Source organism: Camelus bactrianus, chromosome 2, assembly GCF_048773025.1.
Source record: "Camelus bactrianus isolate YW-2024 breed Bactrian camel chromosome 2, ASM4877302v1, whole genome shotgun sequence".
Lineage (NCBI taxonomy): Eukaryota > Metazoa > Chordata > Mammalia > Artiodactyla > Camelidae > Camelus > Camelus bactrianus.
The window spans coordinates 63,129,356-63,153,502 of record NC_133540.1 but is presented as its reverse complement, the minus strand read 5'-3'; the positions used below and the strand labels follow the sequence as shown (position 1 = coordinate 63,153,502).

The window sequence follows — 24,147 nt, the reverse complement described above, 5'->3', positions numbered from 1 at the left end:
GAATAGAAAAAGAAAAAACTATGTACTATCTGGGAGGTTTAATTCTAGAGAGATGTGGAAGTTTAAATATAAGTGTTATATGAGTAATTTTATTAAAAAGAATATCCTCATATTGGGATCAAAAGTAAAACTATGGACATAATGATTATAAGAAAATCATTGTATTGACCCAAAATGTCACTGCTAACTTCCTGCACTAACTCTGTATTTCACTGGCACTTTTGCTCTTTGATTAAAACATGCCACACTTACTGTTCTAGGTTGGACAATGCCTTTCGCTTCAAATGCATGTCCACTTGAAACTTGTGAATATGACCTAATTTAGAAACAGAGTCTTTACAAATGTAATCAAGCTAAAATGAGGTCACTAGAGAAGGATGGGCCTTAGATCCAATACAACTTTATGTTGTAAAAAGAAGAGGGAAATTTGGACATGGACACACACACACACACACACACACACAAGAGGCCATGAAGATGAGGCAGAAATTGGAGGAGTAAAGCTGAAGCCAAGAGACTCCACGTATTGTCAGAAATCACCTGAAGCTAAGAGAGAGGCATGGAACAGAGTCTTCCCTCTAACCTCAGAGAGGACACAGTCCTGCCAGCACTGTGATTTCAGATCTCTAGCCTCCAGAACAAATACACAATACAATTACATCAGTAATTTAAAATGAGACAACACTGGAGTGAACAATAAAATATGTGAAAATTCAATGAAGTTCTGGTTCTTCTCTTAAAAACTATTACAATGCTTCTCTAGAAGCATCAGATACCTTCCAAGTACTTTTTAAAATGCTATTTAACTAATTTCCTAAGCTTGTGTTTTAATCTATTAGGTAAACTGTAACCCTAGATGGTAAGTAATTCCCAAGATCTAGTTTAACTCCTTCCCCCCCAAAATAATTTTTGAAATGAATGCATTAGATCATACTTGGCCCCAAACCATCCTCTCATTTTTCTACCAAGGTACATCCCTTTCCTTAGGAATTTATTAATTCAAGATGTCATAGTGAATTTCATAGTCATTCCACCCACAACACCTATCTCAAGAATAACACACAATAAGTATTCAATATGTATTTTTTGAATAAAATAGATCCAGAAAAAAAAGATTTAAAGAGATGCATCGATCTGCACAGAGACGAATACACATACTTACTAGCTAGACTAAAACTGTGACTGATGTCTCAGACGTCCTATTTTAGCTGTCATGCTGGCATAGCACCTAACTTAAACTTCCACCTAGAAACACTGCCTTGAGTCCAGCAAGAAAATGACTGTGCCCTTGTCTTCTGATGGCCATAAATGACACAGAAGAGATAAAGATCTGTGAGTCTCTATAAACTTCTTCAGATCTACAAACTTGTTAGCATAGAGTTGTGCTCTGAAGCAAGGAATGCTGACATGTTCAGCAGGTGTAGACAGAGGCCGGGGACTGTGACGCGAGGAAGCCCAGAGGACAAGGTGGTGTCACAGGCTCAGCTTACTTAGGAAGAAGCCTGGAGGGGAGAGTACAGAATGGGCAGGAATGAAAAGATGGCAGTCCAAGGAAGAAGCGAGTATATTCATAATTTTGCCTACAGACAGCTTTAGATGGATTAGAAAGAGAAATACCCTTTTCATGTTAAAAAAAATAAATACTAGTGAGAAAACCTGGAAGGCCAGAGATGATTTCTATCCTAAGTAAGGAAATTGTCTAAAACTGTGTTTTCCAAAATATATTCCTGTGAATATTAGTATAATGGAAGTTTCTGTTAAAGAGGATGATACTGTGATTTTGTTTGGGAGTATATGTCATGTCATAAACCCCTTGAGATGACCAGAATAAATTTTAGCACTTTCTAGACACTGAGAAGTCATCAGTTTTGCATTGCATTTCTCAGCCTCCTTGCTCCACTGAATTCCTCGTCTGCTGCCTTCCTGCAGCTTTTTTCCCCCACAGGTAACTACTATCCCAGATAAGAGCACACTTTGGGTCGTACCAGTCCAAGAGTATGAGTAATTTTAGCTATCAAAGCTTTTATAATCTATTCTTTATATATTAAAAAACAAACGAACAATACAAGCCTTGTGCTTTAATTATTTAGAGATAATATCCAGGTAGCAAGACTGAGGTTAGCTGTCTAACACAATGTGGTCAAGATCAATTTAGAATTTTTTTGCTTTGGATGTAAAAATTTTCCAAATGCTACCAGGTGAAAATTACCCTGAAAATATTCATTCTAAAACCCCTGAAAATACTCCTAAAACCCAAGACAATGAAACAGATGTTAAAGGGGATACGTTTCTTTCAAGAATGACCAAATGACTATTAAAATAAAAGATAAACATAAATAAAATCGCTAGAAATGTTACCACTCATAGTAAAAAGCTTTCTTTCCCAAAGTTTGTGGCTAGAATCATAAAGCTCTACAAAATTGCATAGTGATTCTGTCACCATATCGATAAAAAAGGAGAAAAAAGAGAATCAACAACTGTGGTGCATAGCAATGGTTAAGGAGATGGGAAAAAAAAAAGAAAAAACTAGTATAATTCTGAAAAAATAAGTAGCTCATGGTTACAAGGTTCCTGTTGGAAAGTGCTCCAAGTCATAATACCTACAAAATCCAGAATAACCCTAATAAAACTAGAAAAAATTCCACAAGGACAAAACTTGGAAGAATCATTTCCAACTAAATAGATAATGTAACTTATTCTGTTAATGTTTCAGGTACCTCCCTATCTTCTTATGAATAATACAGACTTTATTCTCTTCTTAATGTTTTAAGTCTTTGTGGCTTCTCTACATCTCAAATGTGACAGTAGGAATTTCAGCAGGCATTCTGGCCATACTGTAAAATTGTTAACAGTCAGGGGAAATGTGAAACTAATCTCAGAATCAAATGACTTCAGAGCTTGATAGACTGGAGCAATTGCTTAATCCATTTCTTGAGAAATACTGGTAGGAGAAAAGTGCAAATCATGTCATGAATGGACTGGGAATAGGGCTGAAAGTGTGAAGATTTACTGGTGCACAGGTATCCACGTGAAAACAGACAAATTACAGCTTCTTGTGAAGAAAGGACCGTATGTCTTGTACGGTGCACTTCATCTAAAGATCATGGACTGATAGCTGGATAGCGTTCAGCTGGTATAATCTTTAGGATCTGTGAGGTCTGGTTTAAGATGCAAAAGCAATATATAAAAAATACTGGAGAGAAGTTCTCATCTGGGAATCTCTAAACTGTGCATGTCTTTCCTACCTATTTCCATGGATTTAAATAATTCTTTAAAACACAAAAATTTCTTCCAAAGAGTCTTTAGGCTTGAGGGGGAAAACAAAGTTCCTACTGGCAAACTCTAATACTAATTGCTAAAATCTATATTTAATACTTCTTCATATGAAATCTTTCTTTTTGTATTTCATAAAGGTCTAGAAACAAATCAGCCAAAGTTAACATATGTAAAAAAAGATGAATTTCCTAGAAGTTAATCACCACTTTTGTTCTATTAATTCTGTCGCACATTTGAAGGTATACATTAGGAAACACCACTAATTTACTTCTTGGAAAAACATTAACTCTCCTACCCCAAATTTTATCCTTTAGAGATAAGGGGTCCTCTGTGCTCTGTGACAGGACACATGTGTATTCATTGAATCTACCAGACACATTCAGTTCTCTGTGGCATCATTATATGGAAAGTCAATCTGGCAGGTTTCTCAGGATTCTGGTCAATTTGAATCAGGGTTTCCTTCTTACTAGATCATACACTCAATGAACCTTAAACATACTTAAATATCTTCTGAAAATTAGCTCTCAGATCCATGCCATCTGTTGCATTTCAAATCCCTAAAGTCATGTGTCCACTCATATAAATACTCACTTTCTCTTCAATAATAATGCTCCATCTTTTTCCAGTCTGTCTTTTCTTCCTTTAGGGGCTTTAATTTGGATGGCTTCAGCTCAACTCATTCTCACTGTCACTTCCACATAGTACATATATCCAATTTTCCAACTTTCAGGACTGTCTCTTCAATTCTTTTCAAAAATAATCATAAGTTTCCCCTCATTGTTTTTTTTTTTTTCTTGAGAGTTGCACACCTGGTTTACTCCTTGCCATCAATCTCCTTTCCAAATTAAATGTAAATACTGTTCCTAGATTTGCAATGATCTGTTTTCATTTTTTTTTTAATTTTAAGGAAAATCCATTTTAGACAGTCATCTTACCCAGTAAAAATCATGCCTGTCATGGTTGAGAAAAATGTTTGGTTATTAAGCCAACTTCTCACAGTCATGATATAAACACAGACATCCTAAACACTTACTTCCTTAAAAATCATATTTTTTATGATATGAATGAGCAAGAAGATGTTTGTATGTCCATGTAACTTCCAGCTGCTACAGAGAACTATCATACGTTCTTTGCAATTTCTCTCTTCAAACTGTCAGACACATGACAGAAAAGGATATTGCCCTCATTTCTTTAGCCCATATGTCCTAGCATCATGTCTATCATTTACACACTGACACTTACTACGACTTTTATAGTTGTATTCTCTCTTGGGCACCTTCAATGGGGAGAATGCTAGGACACCAAGAGAATATTCTAATTTCTCATTTGTAAAAATCAATTCTCCAAACCTTAATCTTTTTCTGTGAAGACAAATAGCACTTGTTTCTCCTGTGCTTTCAGTAAGTCAGAAGGAATTTTGCCTTGATCACTTTACGTCTCTATTGCACGGTAGAATACTGGATTGAAAATCAGGCAACATGCATTCCAACCCTGACTATCACAAACTCATTTTCGAACTTTAAAAAAATGGTCCTTCCCTCATTGTTCCCAAAGATTGAATGGAGAAGTTGGACTATGCTTTCTCATGTATGAATCTATTCTTCATTTTCTCTCTCACAGAAGTATGATTCTGAATATCTTATATTTAATTCATATGGTCACAGCTTTTAAAATATCTCCTCATGTTTCTCAGTTTATGGATTCTGATTGTTACAGTCCTGTTAGCAAATTATTTTATTCCTTTTTGGTCTCCTATCTCAGCACCAAGCTAATTAGAGCCATCTCAAAAAAATTCGGAATAAATCAGGATACCAATTGGTAACTAAGGAAACAATGAGTTAATTAGCAGTGATGTAAACTGTACATTCACAAATGATAACTTTGAACATTTATGCACCCATTTCAAAAATAGAGCATTGGAAATACTGGGATAGATCTGAGAACATACTGTGCATTTGGTTCTGCATCTCAAACACCCTTCACATTCTCTGTCAGACACTCACTTCCTAATTGTGTAGATAATTCCTCAAAGTTTATAAATTTGAAATGGTCATCTCATAACAGATTTCATATTTTTTCTTGTTAGTAGCATGCTACTTGCTCTATAACGACTTGTGTTCCCTCTTTGTGGCAGCAGGCAGAAAACCACAGTTAAGATGAAGTTTTAGATTAATGCATCCACAACTGAGACATTACATATGAAAGAAAAGATTCGAAAGACTCCTTTCAAAATGAAAGCAAAGTTTCTCTTTAATACGCAACAAGACTTCACCAGCTGGCTGCATTGCATGTACTTGGCATGCTGGTTGCTAAGTTTATTAGATATCTTATAATCCTGGAAACTAAAGATAATGGAGCTGGTTCCCACACACTGCATCAGCAAGAATTGGGAGTCAGTCAAGCTACAGATATATGATGGAGGAGTGAGTGAGCCAGTATGCTCAGGCAAAAAGGAATCAATCTGAAGCTGTTAAAGAGATATTGTCAAGTATCTGTAATATTTAGATTTTAATTCTTGTCTATTCTCCGTTGGTTGCAATGGCCCTTTTGAAAGATTTACATAAGTTATGTTTCCCTTTGGATTATATTTTCTGTTCCAATTGGTCAAAATTCCTATTTTCCTCCACCCACTCCCACCCACTTTCATTTTAACACTTATGAAATGAAAGGACAGATTTTGGCATAATTTTATTTCTGGAGGCTGTTAAATATGTCATCAAAGTATTAGATAAAACAATATTAACTTATAATTTTTAAGTCAAAAAATAGTTCAGTGATTTCATAGAGTTCAACTCGGACACCCCAAGAAATAGTATTTATCTAATAATTGATTGTAAGATGTGCAGAGATGTCAAAGGGATTTTTCAGTACCAAGAATATGCATTTATAAAAGAGATGCTTTCTTTTTGAGCTGGCAAGTAATCTACAAGCTTGGATATTATCCAATGCGTAGTCAATGTCCCTACCCCAAAACACTTAGAACAATATCTGGACTGGCCCAAATGTGTACTAATGTTGACTAATAGAGCCCGGCCTGGAACCAGTTTGGCCACTCTCTAGAAGTATGATTTGGGGCAAATCTCTTATCTTCTGTGCATCACATTTCTTCATCTGTAAGATTGGGTGGTTGGAAGACAGTTAAATACGTGAGCCCTAACATTTAAGAAATCTTTTGTAGTATACCCAGCATTCAAATTCTGGTAAAATATTACCTGGAATATTTGAGGATGCAGAGTTACAAGAGTAACGCAAAGAAAGTTGAAAGCATTAAATCAATCTTAACATTTTCAGATTGGGTACTTTGGGGCCTGTGTGTACCACTAGGCAGGAAAAATGACTTAGTTTGGCATGTGGGGTGAGGGGAAAAAGCATCCAAGAAATTAAATTGGATAAATTTAGATGTTTTGTGATTGTAGCTACTGAACATGTTTTATACTGGCAGAATATGCTCTCTGATATTGGAATACCGTCAAAATCCATTTAAATCATGCCAGAGAAATGTTAAATGGTGATGAGAGGGCTGGAATTTAAGCTGATAAGAGTAGTAAAGACCGACTCACACTGACACATTTGATGAGGGAACCTGACCCAGCAGATCACTCAAGGAAGGGAAGAGTCTTCATGTGACAGCTTTATCCCAGAATTCACAAGGGGGTGACACTTTGGCAAGAAGCTGTTCCCACCCCCAACCCCAGCCCCTGCTGGAACACTTGAGGTTTTACAGTCAAATCACATCCAAGGGAAGAACCAGTCTAATTTATAATCTGTGAGAAATGTGAAGATAATAGTATAAATTTGTATGACTCCTAACTGAAATGCCAACTTTGTATGTAAGTGATGAATTTTTTTTCTTTAAAAAGGTATTAGTAATTAACTTGCCAAAAGTAGATCATTTCCCCCTTTTTGTGTAAACTGGATAAAGAGGAAAAGAAAGAGGCTATGTAGGAAAGAAGGAAGAAAGAAAAAAGAAGAGGGGAAGAGAGAAGAAAGTCATAAAGTCAGAGATGATAGAAATGGAGGTGAGCAAGTGAGGGTAGAAAGAAGAAAAGACAGAAGGAATCAAGGGAAAGATAGAAGAAGGAAGCAGCTAAGGATGCTAGAAGAGAAGCAGGCAAGGTAGCCAGGTGGGTGGCCTCATCCCATCAGTTGAGGGGCTGAATAGAACAAAAGGCTGATCCTCCCCCAAATAAAAGAGAATTCTCCTGCCTAACAGCCTTGAAGCTGAGACATCAGCTCTTCCTGGTTCTACAACAGCCTGCCAGCCTTCAGACTTGAACTGGGATATTGATTCTGCAAGTCTGGACATGCTAGCCTCATTTTGATGTGATCCAATTCCTTATTATAACACTTCCTCCATGTGTATCTCCTATTGGTTTATTGCTAGGGAGAACCTTGACTATTAGAGGACACTTAACTCTTCAATAGATTTAAAACTAAGCCTAATGAAGGAAACTGATTTGCTATTTCAACATTTGCCACCAAAAGTTGTCCTGACGCAAAAGCATGAATTGTAGTATACAGGGTCTGTAAACAAGGAGAAGTTAAGTGTTTGCACGTACGTGGTTTACAAAGGCACGAATTCAAGAGCTTCCTATTAGATATTCTGCATGGCATCAGTCTGCAAGTGAAACCCTGCTATTTATTCTGTGATCATGAGAGGTGGACTCAAGGACACAGGGCAAAAACACGGTGCTACAGTGTTCACATTAGAGGCTATAAGTGTGCCCACTGTTGAGTTCTGTTAATAAACGCCCTGCATATCAGTTAGTAAGGCAAGATTTCCCACTTCATGTGCTACTCCTTCAAAGCTTTTGAATTAAAACATTCAGGGAGAATCTGTATTTTTACCAATAACTTCAAGGTGATTTTGAGACACACTATAGTATAAGAACAATTGACCCAAGGTGAAAAAGCTAACACCTAGCATAAAGGAACTCATCCAAAAGACAAACAAATGCGGGGGAAGGGAAGAAAGCTAAGTAAATATCCCACAGTGTTAGAACTAAGTGCAGGTAAGTGTTTTTGTGCTACTGTGTGTACTGACAGCAGATAACAGCTGGTGTAGGTATTAATCATTAACTTAAAGTAGATTAAAATAAGTTAAAAGCTGAGAGGAAGAGCCTCAACATGTACTGGTGGTCAGGCAACAGACTGAAGCCTGCAAATGCATGGCCATATTTTAAAATATTCCTTTAGAATTAAAAATGACTAAGAAGTGCGAGAATCACTCCATGGGAGAGGTCATATAAAGTAAACTGATAACAGATATGGACAAGATTCATTAATTGCAACTTGTTTCCTTTCTTTCAGGAAGGGAAAAAAAAAAATCAACATACTGAAAGTGATAAGAAGTGGCATCATGGAAATGAAGCCCCTCATAGGACAAAAGGTAATTAGAGTTCACTTCTTCTGGATCACTGAAGGAGCGTCTGACTGCTGCTCCCTTACACACATACACCTGTGCCGACAGCACTACATACTGCAAGTCATAAAATCTGCTGTGCACCCTTACATGTCTGGGTCTGGCCAGGAAGCCAAGGCCATCTTCCTACCAGTCCTTTCATTTTGCTGAACACAGTTTTCCCTTCAAAATTTTGCCCAAGCATCTCCATCTCCAAGAAATGTTGTGTATTATGTGGAGCTAATTCCCTGGCAGTTCTTTTATAGCACGTATAATCCCATATTCGTGTATAAACCCTTTTTGTAATTTATGTTTTATTAATTCAGTTCTCCCTCAAATCTGAAATTCCAAAATTTTAAGAAATAATGTTTCTTTTCTTCATATTCTTAACCAATACTACAGTGCAGGGAACAGAACATAGTTCAATATATTATAAATGTACACACACACATTATATTAGTTTCCTAGACCTGCCATAAAAAAATACCGTAGACTGAGTGGCTTAAGCAACAGGATATTATTTTCTCACAGTATTGGAGGTTAGAAATCCCCAAGATCGAATTACTGACGGCTTGGTTTCTTCTGAAACCTCTCTCCTTGGTTTGCAAATGGCCGCGTTCTCCCGTGTCCTCATGAAGGCTCTTCCCTGTGCGTGCACATCCCTGGTGTCTCTGTGTGGTGTAAGGTCCTCTTACTAGGAAGACACCAGTCAGACTGGATTAAGTTCCAGCCTAAGGGCCTCCTTTTAACTTAATTGCCTTTTTTGAGGTACTGGGGATTAAAGCTTCAACATATGAATCTGGGGGACACAATTCAGTCATATATATTATATATAATGAATAAATGAATGATAGAATAAATTAATGGATTAAATACCAATGTACTGAACTTGTGACTGTTACCACAAATCAATCCTTAATGAAAACTAAAATAAATGGGAATTTGAGAATATGCAGATGGAAATGTGCACATCTTGCTCTAGTACTCAAAGGTCGGGCAAGGAAAGTTGCTTGCAACAGCTGTAGCAGAAGAGGTACGTTAGCCTCATAGAGCTTTATGCGCTGGCCGGTTCACAATTCCAGCCTCTTCCTTCCCCACCTGTACACTCCCTTCACTCCAGCCACAGCAAACCAACTCATTCTGATTACAGTCCATATTTTCTTCAGTTATTTCCTTTAGGCTAAACACTCTTCTTCCTCAGTGAGGCTCTATTTTATCTATCCTTCAGGTTTTGGCTTAAATATTCAATTTTTACGTTTTTAGAAAATATTCACTAACTCATCCTCCTTTTCTCACACAGTCTGAGTTATACGTCATTATAAATTTGATCCATAACTGAATTTATTACATTGTATTATAATTGTCTTCTTTCCCGTAATCCCTGCTGGATTCACAACTCCAGAAGCTATGTTTTACTTGTCCATAAAAGTTTCCCCATCATATCATGTATTAAAATACATAAAACATAGCAGTTATTCAATAAAGATCTGTTAAACACATGAGTGTAAAAATATATATGACAGAACAGAAGCATCAACCCTAGGAACTGATAAGGGTTCACTGAGAACAAGCCACGCAGAAGTAACTGCCTTCCTGTTTCGCAGGGATACACGGTGAACCGTGGAATGTGAAGAATGGTTTCAGCAATTTATAAGGCAAAATATCTAATTATCTTTACTTATATTAAAGGTATAGAAATACTAAGTAATAGTGCAGTTACCTGAATTCATAACAAGTTTTTAAAAATCTTTGCAAAAAGGAGAAATTAATGGAGTCATGACAATCCAAGGTGAGCCCTTTGGTGACAAGTCACAACTTCCTTCATTAGCTCTGTCCTATTGAATGCTTTTATCGATTAAGTAAATCTTATTAGGGATTTGTTTATTACAGTGGAATGGTTAGTCGATCAGATGGTAGGTTCAGTGTTAAAGTGATTTCAGGAGATTTAAAGTGTTATAATTTCAGAAATACAGTTGAATTTTAAGATTGAAATGCTAAGGATTGAATTTAGTTGTTAATGTTAGTTATATAAACAAAATATGAAAAAAATCTATTTTTATTTGCCTGGAAGTGCAACATAAGAAAGCAATATAATACAGTCGCACTTTTTACTCTAATCTAAATATAGAATTAATTCACTTTAGAAACTATTCATAATAATAGCCTATGGTTTTTGAATATATTTAGATATCAGCACTGTGCTAGATATTTTGTATACATTATGAGTTAATTTACTCAATAGCCGTACAATGTAAGTTCTATAATTTTTCCTACTTTAGCATTGCGAAAGCTGTGATTTAAAAGTCTAATTTACTCATTCACACTCGCACAGGTAATACATTGTAGAAAGAATTTTGAACCTATGTCTTTATGTTTTCTAATGTCATAATTTTAAATGCAGTTGAATTCACAATTAAAATACAGAGCTATACAGCTTAGTGTGAATCTGAAATTCAAGGCAACATTCTATTTAAGCATCTTCAACTTTTCTCAGCTGAAATTTGGGGTGCTGTAATTTGAAGAAGCATGTTCATATCTTCCCTCATTTTACAACTTATTTCTGAAATATTTTAGCACATTTAGAAACATTGCTTCCATTTTCAAAGGACCTTTTGTTTTTCAGAGATAGAGAGGTAGATGTAGGGAGTCACAAAGCACTTTCAAATTTTGAATGCCAAAAGTGGCGGCTGGTTTGTGTTTTTTAAAGCAGACTAAAAGATCCTCATACTTCTGACTTTGTGCTCTTGTTCACTTTCATTTTGTTTTATTTAATCTAAAACAGTTAACCAGCTGCACCCTCACTGAGCCTGGAAGATACAGTCTCATACATGACCACACTTCTAACATACGTTTTTAAGAATAAATTATACCAGTTTTAAGAATAATGATTCAATTGGTTTCCAGATCCCTATAATTATATAAAATCTGAATAAATATTTTATATTGCTTCTACATGTTATGATTCATCAGTTCTTTATATTTAGATTCTCGTGTTTCACCAAAGCAGGAAATTTCTCTGATCCAATTTCTCAAGTCCAGTAAAACTAAAAGCAGCATAAAATTCTGGGGTTTTTGTTTGTTTTTGTTTTTGTTTTGTGGAGAAGGGGAAGGTAATTAGGTTTATGTATGTATTTATTTATTTTTTGATGGTGGTACTGGGGATTGAACTCAGCACCTTGTGCATGCTAAGCACACACTCTACCACTGAGCTATACCCTCCTCCGATAATCTTTCTCCATTAAAAAAAATTTTTTTTTTATTAATTGAGGTACTAGAGATTTAACCCAGGACCTCATGCGTCGTAAGCATGTGCTCTACCACTAGACTATTATCACCCCCTGAAAACAGCATAAATTTGTAAGTAAAAATAGATATCTGACTAAAGTCAATTAATAATTAAAGCTTTTATCCTATTAATCTACCTTGAAACCAAATTGTATAACCTTCCGTTATCTCCAAGTTTTCTCTAGTGCACCATTTTCCCTGACCCACTAGAATCCTGTAACCATGCACACTGGCTACAAACACCAGGGACCATCTCCTTCCTTTCTCTTCTTCCCCTTTTTTTATGCTTCTTGGGTTCAGTCCTGAGTGCTTCTAAGAGTTAACTGAAATGCTTTTTATCTGAGATGGATTCATCAATACCCACCTGGTGTTTCTGAAGTAATTATCATTGACCTAATACATCATCTTAATTGAGTCATTTATTTACTAAATTCACTACCCCAAACACAACTAAAAATCTAATAAATAAGTAAAAAAAGTAAAAGAATGCAAAGAAAGCAAAATCGTTGTCCTGATATTTTTTTAATCTTTGGACTAGAGGCTATGTGTTTTGCCAAAGAGAAATGCACTTTGCTCTTTCCTCCAAACATATTCACTTTATTTGGATCTTACATTTTAAAAATTGGTTCTAATGATTATCCTTTTAAACTCATTTCGTCTCAATGATATGCTTGTTTTTGTCTGATCAGTTTACTGGTAAGTACCCCACAACCCAAATGCCTAATTTTGTTTGCACACACAGTCATAACAATGAAAGAGTTTGCCTTTGCAAGTTTATTTTGTTGATTTTAATAAACATTTACATGATTGTGGTCAAAATTTAAGTTGCTGAAATAATTGGTATTTTGGGTGCCAGGGCTTCTAAAAAGGGAGTAAATCATTCTATATACTTTAAAACTGAATACTGATTTTTAACATAGGTCAATATAAACTTAATCAATTTTCACATTAACAGAATCTGTTAAATTAGCTACGTATGGTAGAAAAATGTAGCTCATGTTATTTACATATATTGAGAGGATAATATTCCATGTCGCCCCTTACAACGACCATGCATTAAAGCCACTGAATCAACCTGGTCCTTTAAATTTTAAACTCTGTTGTGTCAACATAAAAATTCTGTTAATTTTGTGAATCTCACCCTTTTAGATTTTACTGATATTATTCTAATTCATTAATTTCAGAGGAGGCCTTAGCATAGAAGAAACCTGTAACTGGGGTTTCATATGTTTATTTAAAAACGTTTTCTCTGAGATTTGCAGATAGTAACTACTATATATAAAATAGATAAACAACAGGTTTATACTGTATAGCACAGGCAACTATAGTCAATATCTTGTAGTAACCTATAATGAAAAAGAATAAGAAAAGGAATATGTATGTGTATGACTGACACATTATGCATCAGAAATTGACACAACATTGTAAACTGACTATATGTCAATAAACATAAATAAATAAATGAATAAAAGTGTTTCCTCTGACTTAACAATGGAATAATGTCTGGGTTCAGAATACATCATGGTTTGAAAGAGAACTTTTCTTGTTTTTTTACATAAAATCAATATTCTATTTATGTTTTATATTATATACTCATCTGATGTGGCATGGTGGGACAACTCCCTTGCCTTCAAAAATCAGCAGATATTTTAATATATAATAATATATATCCATTTTGATTTAAAACATCTTTAAATTTATTTCTATCAAGACTCTAAAGCTTTCCAACGAGAGTATGAGAGGAACTGATTCCTCACATCCCATCTTGATTGCTGTGAAGACTCTCCAGTCTTTGAAGCGAGTTGCAGTTCGGTTACACCTTAATTGTGCAATTACATAATTTAAAATATAGCTTGTTTCATTAAAATTGATACTCTTATTAGCTCAAAAGTGATTTTCCGGCCAACACTGGAGGAACTCCATGATAACCAATTAATTAAGCTTCAGAGAATTATACCTGTGGAATTTATAAAGACAAAGGCAATACCTCAAGCCAATAACCAACATTATCCTGCTATGCTCATGGAATCACCAGAGTGGCCTTGAGTAAGGAAAGGATGTGTTTGTTTGCGGTGGGCAGTCATGAATACCTTGCTATGGCTGATTACCACTCTGACTACTAGAAAATGGAGCTGTTATACACAGCAGCATCTGATCTGCTGCACTGGGGTACTGCAGTGCCCAGATTGCCTATTAAGGAATTCCTGAGACTATTTGCCAGCAATAGACTTCATTTTGCCAATGGGTAATTTGCGGTTCGCTGTGTCATCAGAATCTGAACATGTCACATCTTCTCCTCATCACAGCCAATCCAATGGCAAAGTGCTACTGAAGCAGCTGTCAAGAATGCAAAAAAACCCCCAAAAAACTATAGAGAAAGTGCAAAGTGACAGCAGATGCTATGCAAATCAGCAGTGGACACAGAATACGCACTCGCAGAAACAATAACGTCCGGACCTCTGTGGTTCCTGACCATTTACTGTGGAGACAATGCGGTTCTGCCGCGGATGAAATATCACAGGTGGATAAATCCAAGACCCTGTGAAGAATGAGGAGGGGCTTGAAAAGAGAAATGGTAAGTGCTAGCTTATATTCTAAAATGTTACCTGTACACTGGAGAGAAATCACAAAGCATACTTTTAGTAATTATTTCAGAAAAAAAGTGTATTGCTACAACTAAGATTTAAAATTGTTTGTCATCATAAGAAAGTTCTATTAAGTAGATTATGTCAATACTATTCAATGCTATTTGAAATGCCCTTGTAATTTCTGCATCATTCTGACCTAAAACAAAATCTTTATTTAAAAAATGATACATGAAATGTATTTGTACTCTGTACATTTCTGGTTTTTCAGTTGCCTTAATTTTTTCTTACAAATTATTGAAATACGTTATTTTGAGCACAGCCAGAATCATTGCTAAATTATCAAATCTTTGAATTGTAAGAAATTTAAGAAGCTATATTTTTACAAGAATCCACTCCTCATGGAAAGCCCCTTTATAAATCCTTAGTAAGTAGTCACTTATTATTATATTATTTGTTATTATATTATTATTAATAAATTATATTATTAAATTTGCATATATTTGAGTGGGAGAGATCTCATTCCCTCTTGAGAAAACCCATTGCTTTTTAATAATGATTATAATCAGCCAACACCATAAATTATGCCAAAATTTGCTACTTGTGACTTCTGTTGACTGATCACAGAGACATGGAATCTCCAGTGTTTCTTCCTCTCCTACTCACGTGTTCCCCAGGTTCAGTCACCGAGGTCTAGCATGACCAGCCCTGTCTCCAGTGACTGCCTTGGTGTCTATTCCCTCCTTTCATTCCTGTGCCACCTCCCTAACTGTACACTTCTCACCGCTGTCAGAATTAGTGGAATAGATTCCTGAGTGAGCTCCCAATCAGCTAGTTTTAGCTTATTGGCTCTACAGTTTTTCACTAATACCAGAACCACCTTATTTCTATGACAGTTTGAGTTCTTCTAGAAAATTAGGTGGACTATAAGAATAAAGACAAAATTCTTTTTTTTGTCCTTTTTAAATTGAAGTATAGTCAGTTTACAGTGTGTCAATTTCTGGTGTACAGCGTAATGCTTCAGTCATACATATACATACATATATTCATCTTCATATTCTTTGTCATTATAGGTTACTACAAGATATTGAATGTAGTTCCCTGAGCTATACAGTATAAACTTGTTGTTTATCTATTTTATATATGGTAGTTAGTATCTGCAAATCCCAAACCCCCAATTTATCCCTCCCCACCCCTCTTCCCCCCAGTAACCATAAGTTTGTTTTCTATGACTTACTGTTTTGTAAGTTCATTTGTGTCTCTTTTTTTTGATTTCACATATAAGTGATATTATATGGTATTTTTCTTTCTCTTTCTAGCTTACTTTGCTTAAAGTAATGATCTCCATGTTTTAGGTAAGATAACACTGGTTATTACACACACATACACACACACACACACACACACACACACACACACACACACACTCACACACACACACACACACTCACACAGTTTTCAGTGGCCAGTAGGAATATAAACTTCTTCTATCATCATCCATCTGCTAGGACTTAAGAGTTCTTTTCTTCCAGGCTAAGAACTGGGAAGAGATTGTGGAGGAACCACATCTGTTGTTTACCATGCTGGGTGGGAAGTGACACACATCACTTCCACTCAAATTCTATTGGTAAGATTTAGATGTGTGGTTCCACTTAGATGTAAATTGGGCAAAAATACAGAGTCCTTGCCTTGGCAACACCTTCCATAAATCAATCATTCTCAAGTATATCTGTAACACAGAATGGGACTGCAATCTTTGGTGAACAATGGATGTACATTTTTTAGCACAACTAACAAAGTCCACAATAGAGTATCCAGAGCAAGTTCTTCTCAATCTCACATTTCAGCTTCAACTTCTACCTTATTAGTTCACAATTCTTAAACTCCATTCACCACAATACTTATTTTTCCCCAGGAGGGCCATTTACTGAGATGTCCCTATATATTTTGTCCTGTTCTGTCTTGAAAATGTTTTTGTCATTCCTCTCCTCCACTCCTTCCACGAACAATTGAAATTTTATTCAAATTTCAAGTCTCAGGTCAAATTATGTTCTCTGTAATCTTCCTTAATATTCCCACTGTAATTAGTTCCTTCCAGATCATTTCCCAGAACTTATTTCTTTATTTTTGGCAGGGCTATTTATATGCCTGCCTCTCCGGTATTTTGTGCATCGTCTTAAAACTTTTGCTTTTTATTTTTTTCTGTTGCGTTACTCTGTTAGCAAACAGTGGTGCCTCATAACAACTATCTCTTACAGGGTCTACTTTGTGTCAGACACTACTTTAAGTTTTCTTTTTAATGTAGATTGTCTTACATGATCCCCATAACAACCCAATGAGTTAGGCACTAAATTATCCCAATCTTATAAGAAATAAGTTGAGACACAGAATGGCAGTACACTTATACAGGGTCACACAGTAATAAGTGGTGAGTTAGGATTTGAATCCAGCCTGACCCTAGAAGATACACTCTGAATTACTATGCTGCAATAGATTATTGTTCAATAATCATTTAATGTATTTTTGCCATAGTTAGTAATTAACTTTCTTCATAATATTATTTGAACAACCCTATATCATTTTCATTTTTCTTTATAACAGTCTTTATTACAACAATTACTCAGCATTTCCAAGGAGAAGCATTCACTACACTTTAATTCCTTTAGCTTTCAGTTATGAAACCAAGTTGAAATAATTGATATTCTTGCATGTTTTTTACATAGACTACATGTTTTCAGGGTCAATATAAAATGGCCTTCGAGACTGAAAGGAAATAAATATAACATCTATTGTAAAATTGATTTCCCCGCTTCTAAATTTTTTATCTTGTGAAATTATAATTTCACTAACAATCATCCCATGGATTTGAAAATAAATTCCCTAAGTAATTCTATAGTCCTTTTATGGCATTTTCCCCCTGATCTTGCTGCCTGCAGGCAAACAATGTAAAAGAGGAGAAATTTTGCTTAGTGAGTAAGTCTGTCTTTAGATGCAGAAAGTCCTTGAGATCTCTACATCTGCATGCAAAGATATGTTCCTCCAGGTTAGCATCGGTAGTTCTTTTTCATTTGGTCATATTTACTTTCATCTCTCTTCTGCATCTTCTTTGTCAGGTGACTTGTGTTCACATCAAGAGCAATACAGAAAGTCCCAGCAGAAAAACAAAGAAAAGGAAAGGGTGTGTTCACAATCGTGAATTTGTGAGCAATGTAAATCATCACCAGGATAAAACTTAAAAAGAAAATTGGAATGACTGTCCAGAACCTACTCCTCTCTTGTTTCTTGGACTCCAGTAATATACAGTGCTGGAGGAGGTCATCAGGAGGAGGTGACCACTGCGGTTGATGCATGAGCTGGACACAGGCAACGGAAGGCTCCTCACCCCCCTTCCTTGTCCTCGGAATGTCTGTTCTGCCCACTGTTCCCATAGCTGGAGCCATTTCAAGGATGCAACCATGAGAGAACAATGTGCAGTTGAAGCCATCTGAACGGTATAGGAGACTGAACCCAGTCCAGGCTGCTATGCAAACTTAAGATTCTAGCAGGTGGTTGCAGAGATCTACTCATCTTGTGACTGTCCAAGACAAGCCTCATTAGGAAGTTCCCTTGCTTGTTAAACCTACCACTGTCGACTGAAAAAATGCACTGCCTAAAAGTTGAGCTACGTTTTATTTGGTGGACATCTCTGAGGACTTAAGACCGGGATGTGGCCTCTCAGATATCTCTGAGAGACTGTTCCAAAAAGGCAGGGAAGGAGCCAGGATATATAGGCGTTTTTGCAACAAAGGCTAGGCAGTCGAAACATCAAAGATTATTGTTAATCAAAGAAAATCAGATATCTCAAGTTAATAATTTAGCGTTTTTCTATGTGTGGGAAGGTACAAAATTCTGAGCTCCTTGAAATCATTCCTTTGATACACACCTAGCTATCTAGGGCCAGTATCCTGTGCTTTCCCATCCTGGGTTCCCTCAGGGGGCACCACTGGGGGTGGTGGCAGAGGCACGGCTGCCTGCTTGTCTCCATCCTGACTTTCCTTCACTCACCCTTGAAGGCAGTGGTAGTGGCCGATGAGTTGGTGGCTGCAGTTTATAGATAGGGCCGGCGATATTTTTCATTCACACCACCTACCAATCTGGAATAGTCTGCCTCTTTCTTTGGTCTCTCCTGGCCCTCCATGTATGGGGGCCAATTTACAAACCAACATACATCTTTTTTTGGTTTTTTTGAATGTGGAAGTTGATGAATATATTTCTATAAGTTAATTTTCACGATGTTTTATTTATTCAAAAAATTCAAGTCAGAAAACAAATGTTATACACTGAATTAACACATTTATTTCTATTTTAGTCACCGAATATATAGATCAGCATGTTAGGAAGGGGTTTCTCTGGGGAATGCTTCTTGAAGCCATACCCGAAAATTTTAATGAGAATTAAATGAATCTGACTATGGTAGTCTATACTGAAAAAGAAGAGATGGCGTTTTAAAAATACATCATATCCCATTGTAAGATGGACATGATTACTTATTTTATTTCACTTTTGAGTTTCAAACTGTGTATTTGTGTGTGTGTGTGTGTGTGTGTGTGTGTGTGTGTGTGTGTGTGTGTGTTGAGAGGAGGTTATTTGATATAGTTGAACTGGTGTTACTGCTTCCAAAATGTCTGTCCTGTTCTGTCTTATTATATCATGTATACTCTAACAGAGTTTGTATTTATGAATGGAACTTTGAGACAGCTATTTATAAAATGTTCTATAAAGAATGCTTATTTAAATTTTCATTTCTATTTTTGTGGCATGTACTTTATATGATCAGTTAATTAGCAATAGAGTCAGTAAATATGTATCTAACAATTTACTATGTTAAGGATGGCATTATGCCAGGCACTGTAGGATATAAAAATGATCTTAGGTGTGATTTGTCCTCAAGATATGTGATTAATATGGGCAAAATAAATGATTTAAAACAAAAATGAGATTGATTCCCAGTTTAAGGCTTTGTCACCCAAAAATTCCACACCAATTTGTTCTCTACCAGCATGTTTGTCTTCTATCCTATGGAAACAAGAAACTAATAATTATCAATAAAGTCTTGGTGAACAAACTTCCTTCACAATAAGGTAAATACATAAAAACCAAAAAAGTTAAAAATTACAATTATAACCACAGAAGAAATCATGTTTCTCAAAACGTTGGAATTAGAATCCTGTACCATCATTATAGACGCTAGTTCCCAAAGGAGGAATGAATTGAAGATGTTCATTTGGGTTCATTATCACTTTCACAGTTGCATTTTTAATTGAAATTTGTACTGAAATAATTGTAGACTCACATGTCCTTGTAAGAACTATTATAGAGATAGTCCATGTACATGAACACCTACTCAGTTTCCCAGTGTTAACATTTTGACTATGACTACGGTATAACCACCAGGGTGTTGACATTGGTACAATCCAATGATCTTATTCAGATTTTCCCAGTTTACTGTTCTTGTGTGTGTGTATGTGTGTGTAGTTCTATGCAATTGTATCACATCTAGGTTTGTGTATCTACCAAGGCAGTCAAGATACTGAACAATGTCATCATCACATTTCCTGTAGACGCATCCAAATTGCAGCATATATCAATAGTTAATTTCCTTTTATTGATAGTTAATATTCCATGCTATGTATGCACCAAAGCTTATTTAACCTTTTATCTATTGAAGGAAATCTAGGCTGATTATAGCTTTGGCTGTTACCAATAATGCTGCTATAAACATTTGTGTACAGGTTTTTGTGTGTACACAAGTTTTTATTCCTCTGGGATAAATGCCCAAAGGTGCAATTGCTGGGTCACTTGGTAACTGAATGTTTATTTCTATAAGAAACTGCCAAAATTTTTTCCAGAGTGGAAATTTTACATTCCTATCAGCAATGTATGAATTTTCTGTTCATCCTTGCTAGTATTTAGTGCTACAACTTTTTATAAGCCATTTTGGTAAGTATATAGTGATAGATCATTGTGCTATTAATTTATGTGTCCCTGATGATTAATGATGTTGACCATCTTTCCACTTGCTTATTTGACATTTTTATCCGCTTCAGTGAAATGTTTCTTCATACTTTTGCCCATTTCCTAATTGGCTTATTTTTACTATTAAGTTTTGAGATTTCTTTATATAATCTAAATACTTTCTAGGGGGCCAGGTTTGTGGTGTATTAGCTTCCTGTTGCTGCTGTACCAAATTACCACAAACATAGTGACTTTTAAAGCAATACAAATATATCATCTCACATTGTGGAAGGTCAGAAGTGCAAAATGATTTTTACAAGGCTAAATCCAAGATGTCAGCCTAGATGGTTCCTTCTGGAGTCTACAGGGGGAAAATCTATTTGTTGCTTCTTCCAGTTTCTGGAGGCCACCTTCACTTTTTGAATTGTGACTGCATCACTCCAATCTCTACTTCCATTATCATGTTGTCTTCCCTTGTTGGGCTCTCCTGTGTCCCTCTTATAACAATCCTTGATTACATTGCTCTCTGTAACCCTCTCCCCACAGTGCAAGATGATCTCCTCATCACATCGTCAAAGTCCCTTTTGTCATGTAAGGTGACAGTCACAGGTCCTGGGATTAGGATGCAGATATACTTGTAGAGGATTTCTACCCCATACGGTGTGCAAATATTTTCTTCAAGTCTGAAGCTTGTCTTTTCATACTCTTTTTTTAAACTGAAGTATAGTTGATTTATAGTCTTGTGTTTGTTTCTGGTGTGCAGCAAAAAGAATCAGTTTTACATATGTATATTTTTTCATTCTCTTTTTCATTATAGGTAATTACAAAATATTGAATATAGTTTCCAGTGCTATATAATAGGACCTCATTGCTTATCTATTCTGTATATAGTAGTTTGTATCTACTAATCCCAAACTCCTATTAATTTGTCCCTCCCCTTCACTTTACCCTCTAGTAACTGTAAGATTGTTTTCCATGTCTGTGAGTCTGTTTCTGTTTTGTAAATAAGTTCATTTTATCATTTTTTAGATTCTACGTATAAGTGATATCATACGGTATTTGTCTTTTTCTTTCTGGCTTACTTCACTTAGTATGGTAATCTCTGGTTCCACCCATGTTGCTGCAAATGGCATTATTTCACTCTTTTTTATGGCTGAGTAGTGTTCCATTGTATATATGTACCACATCTTCTTTATCCAGTCATCAGTCCATGGACATTTAGGTTGCTGCATGTCTTGGCTATTGTATATAGTGCTGCTGTGAACATTGAGGTGCAGTGGTTTGCCTTGTGTCCTCTCTTTTCTGGAGGATCCAAGAAGAGATGGTTTTTTTAGTCTGTTCAGCTTCTCAATTGTTTTGGGATGGAGTGTTGACTCCCAAGCTCCTTACATGTGGAAACAGCTAATTCTTTTTATAGATTGTAGAATTCAGTTTACTAATATCTCACTGAGCATTTTGTGTCTAAGTTCATAGATTATAATGTTGTGTGGCTGTCTTTTACTGTATTCTCTCTTTTTTTCTTTTTGGTTTTGGTACAAGGTCAATAATGGACACATGAAGCTATTACAATAAATATATATATTTCTTTATATAATCTAAATACTTTCTAGGGGGCCAGATATGTGGTATATTTACTTCCTGTTGCTGCTGTACCAAATTACCACAAATATAGTGACTTTTAAAATAATACAAATATGTCATCTGGAGGCCACCTTCACTTTTTGCATTGTGACTGCATCACTCCAATCTCTACTTCCATTATCATGTTGTCTTCCCTTGTCTGGCTCTCCTGTGTTCCTCTTACAACAACCCTTGATTACACTGCTCTCTGTAACCCTCTCCCCACAATAAAAGATGATCAGGACCAGATGACCAGAGAATATAAGCCAAAACATATAAGTCAGTGTGTATGTTATAATTATCAAAACTCTAAGTGTATAGGTACAAATAAACATGCACATAAAGGAAGGAAATATACCAGAAATATGAAGATAAATATTTCCAGATGGAGAATAATGAATAATTTTTATTTTTCTCCTATATTTTTGTACCTTCCAAATTTCTTACAGTGTGTATATTGCACATTTGTATTATTATCTGAAAACAAATAGGAAACAAGACAATGGAAAGAATTTGGTCAGGGGGAGATAGTGGAATATATTTGAGGAAGAGTGGCCAGTGCTATTAGGAATACATTTTATAAACTCTTGTTTTCAAATATTACCCTTCCAAAAGGAGGATCCAGAAGAGAGGGGTTCATATATCCTTCTTTGTAGTGGCAGGATAACTTGGAGCAGCTGAAACTAATAAAACAAACAAAATTTTTTTAAAAAGAAGAAAAGGAAAAAGGCTTTCTGATTTAAAGAGCACAGCTGCTGAAGTGTTGTGTCATTCCAGGGCAGACTTAGCTCTTGCCCTTGGAAGTTTCTGTCTCAAATGCATGCATAAGAAACCATTGATGAAACAAGATATAAAGGCCTGAAAACAATTACCCTCCAGAAAATGTTCTCATGTCCGGCATTCTTTTTTGTATCCTTCCCCATTTCCCCTACATAAAAATAGTTATATATAAAAAATATAGATAAGCAGCTATATTACAGTCATAGATGGGTAATATGTAAATCTAATCTACAGTAGTTCAGACATGGATGTTGTAATCTCAGGATCAATTCAGACAATGTATCAAACCTCAATATCACAAGAAACACCAGAAACAGAAATATGCTTTTGTTATCTTGCATGCATCAGATGCCAATTTGGATTGGCCTAAACGTGAAGGGCAACTTAATGGAAGTAGAAGGATGCAGAGGTAGTTCCCAGAGTTCACAGAACAAGTGAAAAATTCAAGCTCAGTAAGCATCAAAAATAGAGAACCATTGGTGATATCAGCAGAAGGAATAAATAACACTTATCTCTAGTCCTCTGATATTTGCTTTATTAAAAAACTCCTGTCTCCTTATCTCTCTTAAAGTCTAGGGGTAGGAGGAGGTGTGCAGAGGAGGGACAGAGAGGGAGAAATTTAAGTGTGCCAATTCATGTGACATATCCACCTTTTGTTAGTGGATGAATGAAAACATGACTGCAGAGGACATATTTTGGAGAGTAAGTTGGGCAGTTATAATTACTCCACAGTACATTTCATCTCTCAGTTGCTCAACCTACACTTCTCTTATATACAATTCAAAAGCTTCCCCCACCTGACGTATATCCACTGTCACACACACCACTATAAATGCACTCGTAATTTCCCAAATGGAGATAATCTGAAGTCATATCCAACTTCTACATTTAAAGAACATTTCAAGACGGTGTGTATAGCTCAGTGGTAGAGCACATGCTTAGCAGGCACAGGGTGCTGGATTCGATCCCCAGTACCTCCATAAAAAATAAAAATAATAAAAAAAAGACTATTCCATGCACTAGCAGCAGAATATAGTCTTCTCAAGAACATATGGAGCATTTTCCAGGATAGATCACATATTAGGCTGCTAAACAAAGTCTTAATACATTTAAGAAGACTGAAATCATATCAAGAATCTTTTCTGACTGCAATAGTATGAAGCTAGAAATCAATTATAAGAAGGAAGTTAGAAAAAAACAAATATG

At 35.8% G+C, this 24,147-nt stretch overlaps 1 long non-coding RNA gene across 1 annotated transcript in view; it reads left to right on the top strand.

Moving 5' to 3' along the window:
• LOC123616488 (uncharacterized) overlaps positions 1 to 19,517 on the top strand; it is a 161,842-nt gene extending 142,325 nt beyond the window's left edge. The window contains exons 13-15 of the long non-coding RNA XR_012499508.1: positions 8,587 to 8,665; positions 14,269 to 14,537; positions 17,661 to 19,517. This is a non-coding gene — a long non-coding RNA (uncharacterized LOC123616488). The remainder of the gene's footprint in view (positions 1 to 8,586; positions 8,666 to 14,268; positions 14,538 to 17,660) is intronic.
• The last annotated feature ends 4,630 nt before the right edge of the window (positions 19,518 to 24,147 follow it).